The 9663-nt window shown below is 33.6% G+C and overlaps 1 pseudogene; it reads right to left on the bottom strand.

Moving 5' to 3' along the window:
* Nucleotides 1–2914: 2914 nt before the first annotated feature.
* Nucleotides 2915–4390, bottom strand: LOC114755180 (putative disease resistance protein RGA4; annotated as a pseudogene).
* Between the last annotated feature and the right edge of the window lie 5273 nt (nt 4391–9663).

The raw sequence follows: 9663 nt of genomic DNA on the forward strand, positions 1-9663 counted from the left end.
AATTAGATTAAAAACTCTTGACGAAGACTAACTCAAGATAAATTCCAAATCCCCTTGTAGGAACAAAATTGTTCTCATTTTTTTGGTGTTGGCATTGCCAAGTGAAAGCTTCCAAGCACCATCAAAATGACTTGACATATGACGAATCCCATCACCAAATTTCTCTTCTTCTATCTTTTCACTTGTGACAATGTAACACTCATTTATAACTCAATCTCTTAACTACAAGTTGATGTGATTTAATTCCTGAACTTTCGATTGGCCTGTGATTCCCTCGTCTTTTAATTTTTTATATTACCATTCTTATTATCCATAACTCATCTTATGTGACAAAGTTTTGTTTCCAACTCAGATCCACATGTCTCCTCCTTCCCAAAATCTCCATGCCAGTTCACCACCTCTTCTGATGCTCCCCAACTCAGCGTTTTCCATTCAGCTTTGGTGATGACACCATCTCCCATGCTTGTCGTCAAAACCCTCATTAGCTTATTTTTCTTGAGCTCATATTGACGCCAAGCATTTTAGTTAGAGTCAGTAAAAGTTTCCCAAAACATTGATTCAATTATTTTACTCTTTTGGCGATAAAATAAAAAAAAATTGACATTCAACACCGTCCACGAAATTCCTCATCTATTAAAAAAATTGACAAACACAACAAGTATTTAAGAAAGCCATTTTATTATTTACTCTGAAACCATTTCTTTTTGTTTTTAAATAAAAAATATTTTGGCCCAAGTAGCTCTTAATTCAAAATATTGTCTTGAATGTGACATTCCATAAGAAGCTTTCAACTCAAAACTGTGCAAAGACTGTATAATGTAAGCATTTAAGCGGAATAATGCTAACCCATAACATGTGATATCATTTAAGCAATTACATTTACACAACATCAAATCCGGGAAATATAAAAATTCTACTTCAGCACAATTTCCACAATTTGTTCATTGATTAACAGAGTCAATAGTGATTCAAAGTCCTTTTAAAAGAGTTCAGACCACAACTTCAAAGATTCCGTAAATGCGCAAGAAATAGAATTTGGACTTGACCAGCAGCAGCAGCAGCAACATCTTTTCCTGAACAAGTAACATAGCAGCGGCACGCACAAACACATGATGAGGACTGCAATAGAAAGTTTAAAAAAGAATAGTGGGGAATATAAGCCACGTGAAACAATCCATTAAGAGAAGAATGGGGTTAAAGGTCATACCCTAATTTTGTTGAAACGGATGATAAGAAAGCCAATTGTTTATTCACCGGGCCAATAAACATTTGGTATGTGAGCAAGTCCTGGCCAATCCACACCCTTTAATTTCGGTCCGTATCTTTGCTTCAAAGCAAAGCAACCATAGACATGAAAATGTTGCAATGATGTGAGACTCTTTATTGAGTATGGAAGTGATGCCAAAGAAGTGCAGCCAGAGAGGTCAAGATATTGCAATGGTGTGAGATTTCTGATGGACTCTAGAAGTGATGCCCAAAAAGTGCAGTCAAGGAGGTAAAGAGACTGCAATGATGTGAGATTTCCGATGGACTCTGGAAGTGATGCCAAAGAAGTGCAGCCAAAGAGGTGAAGAGACTACAATGATGTGAGATTTCCGATGGACTCTAGAAGTGATACCAAAGAAATGCATCCAGAGAGGTCAAGAGAGTGTAATGATGTGAGATTTCCAATGGACTCTAGAAGTGATGCCAAAGAAGTGTAGCCAGAGAGGCTAAGAGACTGCAATGATGTGAGCTTTCCGATGGACTCTGAAAGTGATGCCAAAGAAGTACAGCTAGAGAGGTAAAGAGACTGTAATGATGTGAGATTTCTGATGGACTCTGGAAGTGATGCCAAAGAAGTGCAGCCAGAGAGTTTAGGGGACTGCAATGATGTGGGATTTTTGATAGACTCTGGAAGTGATGCCAAAGAAGTGCAGCCAGGGAGGTCAAGAGACTGCAATGATGTGAGATTTCTGATGGACTCTGGAAGTGATGCCAAAGATGTGCAGCCAGGGAGGTAAAGAGACCGCAATGATGTGAGATTGCCGATGGACTCTTGAAGTGATGCCAAAGAAGTGTAGCCAGGGAGGTTAAGAGACTGCGATGATGTGAGATTTCTGATGGACTCTTAAAGTGATGCCAAAGAAGTGCAGCCAGGGAGGTTAAGAGACTGCAATGATGTGAGATTTCCAATGGACTCTGGAAGTGATGCCAAAGAAGTGCAAACAGAGAGGTTAAGAGACTACAATGATGTGAGATTTTCGATGGACTCTGGAAGTGATGCCAAAGAAGTATAGTCAGGGAAGTAAAGAGATTGCAATGATGTGAGACTCCCTATCCACTCTGACAACCATTTGCCACCAAATTCACCAATAATCAGTTCTCTGATTGTGGGTGGCGGCTCTAAAGCTTCTAAAATTATCTCATCATCATCAACATCATGCTCACATTCTTCCACAGATGGACGTAAACATGTCCCCCACCTTAAGGCCAGTCCTTTAAGGTATAACATTTTACTCAGAAACTTTGATGACTCAACCTCCTTTACCTTTCTCCGCTACCTTCTCAAATATGTAATCTCCAAATTTCCCCTCAAACAAATCAGATCGCATAGCTCAGTTATCCTTACACCACCACCACTCACTTCATCCACAACAAAGGTTGTCAGTGTTTGGAGACTAGTCAAACACCCCAAACCACATGGCATACGTAGCAAGTGCCAACAACCATCCAATTCAAGATGTCTGAGTCTTACCAATCTCTTCAAGTCCCTAGGAAGTTCTATTAAAGATGTACAACAATTAAGTATTAAGGTCAGCAAGTTATGCAACTTGGTAATTCCTCGTGGGAGCTTCTTAAGTGCCTTATTATTGCTTAAGTCTAGAAATCTCAAATGCTTCAAGTCTCTGATACTCTCTGGAATTTTCAACTCTTACTTTACAAGAACCAATACACATAAGCGCTTTGGAAGTGATGTTGTAGGCCTGCAAATTAGATTAAAAACTCTTGATGAAGACTGACTCAAGATAAATTCCAAATGCCCTTTGCCAAGTGAAAACTTCCAAGCACTGTCAAAATGACTTGACATATGACGAATCCCATCACCACATTTCTCTTCTTCTATCTTTTCACTTGTGACAATGTAACACTCATTTTTAGTGATTGATTGTGCTAGATCATGTATGAGATCATGCATCTTACATGACCATATGTCACCAAGAGAATCTTGCACCACATCTCGAAACAAACACCTCGACAACAACTGCTTGAAATGCTCATCACCGGCATCTTCCAAGCACCTATTTTTATCCAAGGATTGAATGAACCCCTCAGCTATCCACAGCCAAATTAGTGTTTCTCTCTCAATCCCGTAGTCTTTTGGAAACAAAGAGCAAAATGCAAAACAATTTTTCAAATAGGAGGGAAGATGATCATAACTAAGTTTAAGGATAGAAATGATCTTATTATCCTTAGAATCTATATTCATAAGTTCATTGTTCCTAAAAGATGACCACTCCCTCACTCCTAACTTTTTTGTGAACGATAGGCTACCAATGGTTCTTATTGCGAGTAGAACTCCAGTGCATTTTTTCACAATATCCTTTCCAATCCCTACCAGCTCTTGATTGCCAGGTTCTTTTCCATCCTGAAAAGCCACTCTACAAAACAGTTCCCAAGAGTTTTCAAAATCCAAATCATTTAAATTAATAGGCGCAACCGTGCCCATTATTCACGCCACTTCTGTACTACGTGTAGTGACAACGATCATACTCCCTTTTCGTCCAACCCTGAACATGTTTTCTAATTTAAGCCATTCCCCACGATCCTTAATATTCCAAACATCATCTAACACAAGTAGAAAACGTTTCTCCTTAATTTTATGTCTTAATAGTTCGAGGGCACCATCAAATGTTTCGTGCTTAATGATCTTTTGAGCTAACATGCTATTGGAAAGTTGTTGGGATTCATCAGACACAGAAACCCACATCATAAGCTCAAAATGATTTTTAGCAGCCACATCATTATACACTTGTTGAGCAAGCGTCGTCTTCCCCAATCCGCCAATCCCAACTATGGGAACTACTGAGACATCATTTTTCACATCAGGGTTTAGAAGGATCCTAACAAGATGCATTCTTTCCTTGTCTCTCCCGACAACATCTTGTTCGCTCACAAATGCGTCGGTTTGTCTCCATTCATAAGACTCATTTGAAGTGGTCGAAGGGCTCTCATGCAATTCGAACGGATGCTTCTCATCATAAATCTCATCTAGTTTCTTCCTAATTGCCCTAATCTTACAACCCATCTTATGAGCACAAACAAGTCGATTTGATTTGGAGAAGAATATGCATACCTCCTTTGCCATTTTATCTTTGGTCATCACTTCCCTTGCTAGCTCCTTTGCCATATTTAGAACCAAAATAAAAGTTAAATAAGATCTTATATTAAAGACTGGAGTTAGTACTTATCTTGCTCAAAGAAAACAATATGACCTCATCATTCTGTGTCATGATATAACAATGAATATGTCGCATTAGATACTTATTTTGCCGTTAAATATCAAAATTGTATATTAGTGCTATATCAATGTCAATAACAAATTCAAATTCAAATTAAATTAGGGTTAAGGGACACGTAGCATTTCAAACTATTTTTTTAGGTACATCTAGCACCCTAAAATATTTAGAAGTGTATCCAACATCCTAAAATATTTTGTCAAGTGCGTTTAATACCTTTAAGTATTTTTTGATGCATTCAACATCCTAACATTTTTTTTTTTGGTTGCAATCAGCACACTAAAATATGTTTTGGTACATCCAACACCAAAGCAAAAAACTTTCAGGGGGTTGGACGCTCAAAAAAAAAAACTTCAAAATACTAAATAAATAACAAAATATTTTAGAGCACCCGAGAAAATACTTTAGGATGCTAGATATATTTTAATCCATTAAATTAAGGAAGAACGACAAAAAAGGAGATTAAAAATTACCAAATCCGAAATCAGGTTTAATAATAACACATTATTTAATGTTGACAATATTGAATTTGCAAATTACAACAAAATTTTTTTTGACATTTCTTATTTGGCATTTACAAATTCTTAGTTATTTTTTTGTCATTTTTTCTTAGATTAATAGTAGTTTAATCTTCAATATACAAACATGTTCTTCTCTTTCTAAAAATACTTATTTTTATGGAAAATAACACTTGTTTTATAATATCTTCATATATATTCTAAATATTTTGATCGAAAGGAGGATGAATAACTTCATATTTGAATAGAATTTCATAACTTACTGATTGCTTAAAATTAGAAAATTAAACAATTTTCCTTTTTTTAATAATATAAACAATTTTCTTTTATGCAAAGCTTAAACAAATAATAGAGAACAGGAGCAAATAATGGAGAAGAGGAAGATAAGGATCCTTAATTGAATGATCCATGATGTAGCGTTGTTTTTTTTCATTATTTTTATCATTTAAAAATTAAAACATTTAACCTTTGTTCATTAAATTCAAAAGCAGGTGGTAATAGAGTTAACTTTATACAAATGACATTACATTCGAAGAAAAATGTAACATGAAGGGGAAAAAGTCTGCCATTATATAAATTATTGTCTTTATCGGATAACAAAGATGTCAAGAAAAGAATACACGTTGCTTCTGCCATTTTATTTTCAACAGGACAAATTTTTTTTCTCCGTTTGAGATAAACTCTTGATGAGAAGAATTAATTTGTTTGAGTGAAAAGAATAACAAGATTCTCATGCCTGCTTTAATAAATAATTTATACATTAATAAATAGTTTCATAAAAGTAAGGGGATGTGCGTGAGAGAGAGATTTTCAAGTTAAAAATAGTATTTATTCATGGACTCTTTAAGTTATAAATCTGTTTGATATTTTTTCAATAGCAAAATTACAATGACATTTCTACTTTCGAAAAAGAATGTTACCGGAAAATCACCTTTTTATGATATACCTATATTAGGATCAGAGGTAGTGTGTGTATCAAATATTTAGATTTGATTTTCCAACGCCATATATATAGGGATCTTCAAGTGTCAAACAAGGAATCTCAAAGGCAGATTTAAAGTTTGTGCGAACTATGAGACCCAATTATGTATATTCCCATATTCTTTATTCTAACAAATAATAAAAGACCTCGAAGAAGTGAAGGTAACAAGACACCAACTCTTTATTCCAAAAGAGCATTTGGAATGTGAACAATTTTGAAACCCCTGCATGTACATATGATACATATATTAGACTCTTTGTGATGTCAAAACAGAGCACTTTATGAGTTTAAGCCTCTTTAATAATGACGTGACACTGTTTATCGATTATGGAAAAGATGCCAATTTAGAGCATTCTTAGAAGAGTTCAATTAGTCTCTGTAATTATGAAGTGAGATTTGTTGTTCTATTGTGAATCAAAATAACTGCAACCATCAATTTGAAGCTTCCCTAATGATGTTAGATTCTTTATATATCCACTTTGAAAACCTTGAAATAAGCTCCATTAACAAAAATAGTTATACCATTATTATAATTATATGGATTCTTTTCTTTATCAAGAAATGTTCTTCTCTGTTTTGTGGAGTTTTTGATGGAGATAACTTCCGCACTGAAGGGTATTTTTTTCCCCCTGTTTGAATTAAGAACAAGAGTAATTAAACAGAACAACTCAACATGTCAAAGCTGTTAGTGAAAGAGAAAACACGAGTACAATATTTACAAATATCTGCTGTCAAATTATTCTGTACGTAGATTTTCTTCAAGTTCTTGTATGCCCACAGATCATTGCCAAGGCAATCTCATTAGTCTGCCATTATGGTTTTAAAATTTTCTGTCCCTCATTAGAATTTTTAACAAATTACTTGAAAACTCACTACTAAAGAGGGAATACGGTTTTGGTGCACAAGAGCTCTCAAAGGAATCTCTCAAACATAATTAAGGCAAACCCATGTCCATAAGAGATAAAAAGTCCACTTCACAATTTCAGCTATTTAATCATTCATTTGGAAACACAAGGAAAAATTAAATAGAATCAGTTGTGGGTAAAAGTCTTTTTAAAAGAATTCAAACCACCACCTGGAAGATCCTATAATGCACAAGAAAAATCCAATAGACTTAGATACAGTAGAAATAAAATTTGGACTTTATTGACATTAATATACAAATAATTGGCGTCCAACAAGATGTTGCAATGATGTGAGATGCTTTATTGAGTCCAGAAATATATCCAAAGCACGTAGCCCATCTTTGACTTCTAGATACCCCGTTTCTTGCCTTTTTATATCCAAAACACCAAGCTGGCTTTAGGATTTGGAAACGCGCATTGTATGATTGGTTGCATTAATTTTGTATGATCAAGATTTAATTTAAATTTACTTTATATTTTAAGTTAGCTTTTATTTTAATAGACATGTAATTTAAAATAAAGATAATTTTATAATTCTCACTTTTAAAAAAATCATTAAAATAAATGTACATGAGAATTTTTGAATCTGTATTGTACTTAGAAGCAGGATCAAACTTGCGGTCTTTAACTTACAAGAGAATATCAATGTTATTAGGTTACAACACCTTTTTTTTGTGAAAAAAGAAAATCTCGTTTAATTAAATCTTAGCAAGTCTAATAACTCTTAGCAAGTCAACGGCATGTAAAATTAATATATGAGTTAAAACAAAAATAAAGAAATCTTCCTCCCTCTAATTTTAGGCCTGATTCTCATACATGTTTTAAGAAATAGCTGCGTACAAGTAGTTAACCTCTATGTGGGTGTTCTATCTCGAACAAGTTACCAAGATTTATGAAGTTCTGACAATTTCAATCGGTCCACCGGAATATGCCAAAATTACAATAACATTTCGAATGGGAATGTTATTGGAAACCAGACAGTTAATTGATCACTTGCAGTGTAAAGCAACTTAATTAATTACAAGGAAACTAAAGGTTGTTTCTATAAAACCAACAGTGGGATTAACTAGAAAGGAAAGAACAACTGAGATTCTTTATAGTTGAGACAAATATATGCTTAACCTATTCGAGCAAATTGTAAAAATTTTTATAGTCGTCTTGCTCGTGCAAGTTTCAAACATTCTAAATGATAGAAAAGAATAACAAAGGCGTTAAGAAGAGAATACATGTTGCTTATGCCGTTTTCAACAGGACAAATTCTTTTCTCCGTTTAAGATAAATTCTTGACGAGAAGATTCATTTGTTTGAGAGAAAAGAATAAATACTCATACAGTAATCAATAGTTTCATGAGAGAGAGAGAGAGAGAGATTTTCAAATTTAAAATATTTATCTGTTTGAAATTTTTTTGACAGTTTTATTCAAACAGAAAATACCAAAATTACAATAACATTTCTACTTTCTAAAAAGAATATTGTTAAAGGAAAGTAGATATATTCTTGATTACTTGAAAAGCATAGTTTTGACCACGCAATCAGTAGTTGTGCTAATTAGGTTGCCATTATTGGCACTCTCAATGACGGCTCATCTCTGGTACTAATACATTCCCAATAATACGTACATTAAATTTTTTTTTATGCGATTCTTTCTGCATTCCTGAACTTCAGTTCAATTAAGGATGAATTTTTTTTTTAAAAAAAAGTATTAAATACCCAGACATCTCTAAAATATAACTAATAAAAAAACAATTATAACTTGAAAAAAAACATTGGAAGGAGTAACATTTTATCGATGAACAAATATTTTGAAAGGAGAAAAATAAATATCTCTTACCTCCACAATATCCAAAATCCTATGTTATAAAGCAACATCTGGTAATCAACCATATATGTGTGTATCAGATATCAACTATTCAAGCATCAAACGAGGAATGTCAGAGCCAGATTTTTAAAGTTTGCGTGAAGTCCGCGAACCAAATTATGAATTTCCATATTCTTAATTTCATTCCCTTCATTCTAACAAATAGTAAAGGACCTATACGTGAAGGTAACAAGACTCCAATACTTTGTTCTAAAAGAACATTTGGGATGTGGACGATTTTAAACTTCTTGCATGTACTGGTATATTGGCTCCAGTTTTTAGTACTAACCTTAGTCCTAATTATAAGACCTTATCTACAAATGAGGTCTTATAATTAGGACCGGAGATAATATAAGAGCTTGTTAGAAAGTTATATTTGATCCTTAATATAATATCTCAATCCACTTTATCTCTTAAATTTATAATTTTTCTCTAAAATATCCCTATTGATTGTAAAAGTTTTCTACAAAGAAATACTTTCAATGCATATGATTAAAAATAATAGTTTAAAAAGTCAACACATATTTGTTATAAATAATCAACTCAACTAATTTTCTTAATCTCTACATATTAATCATCTAACTCTTATATTAGGATTCGAAAGTAACATATCAGATTTCTTATATATAGACTCTTGATTTGATCTCAAAACAGAGCACTATAGTATTTTAATTAATTTGATAGTTTATCAAGGCAAAATATGATAGCTACTCGGTATTTTTTCTATACGACACATTCCTATTACACATTTCTTGTGAAGTTTTGATTTCCACAAGTTAGTAAAAGTGCAATATTGCCGAGATGAAGTTGGCAAAAAGGAAAAAAATATATCCCTGAGATGAAAACGGATGGGCTGAAGAGTGATATACTCTGTTTCAATTAAGAACAAGAGTAAGCAGAG

The sequence above is a fragment of the Neltuma alba genome, unplaced genomic scaffold (assembly GCF_004799145.2).
Source record: "Neltuma alba isolate B1F8T4 unplaced genomic scaffold, ASM479914v2 tig00010233_pilon, whole genome shotgun sequence".
In the NCBI taxonomy this organism is placed as follows: Eukaryota; Viridiplantae; Streptophyta; class Magnoliopsida; order Fabales; family Fabaceae; genus Neltuma; species Neltuma alba.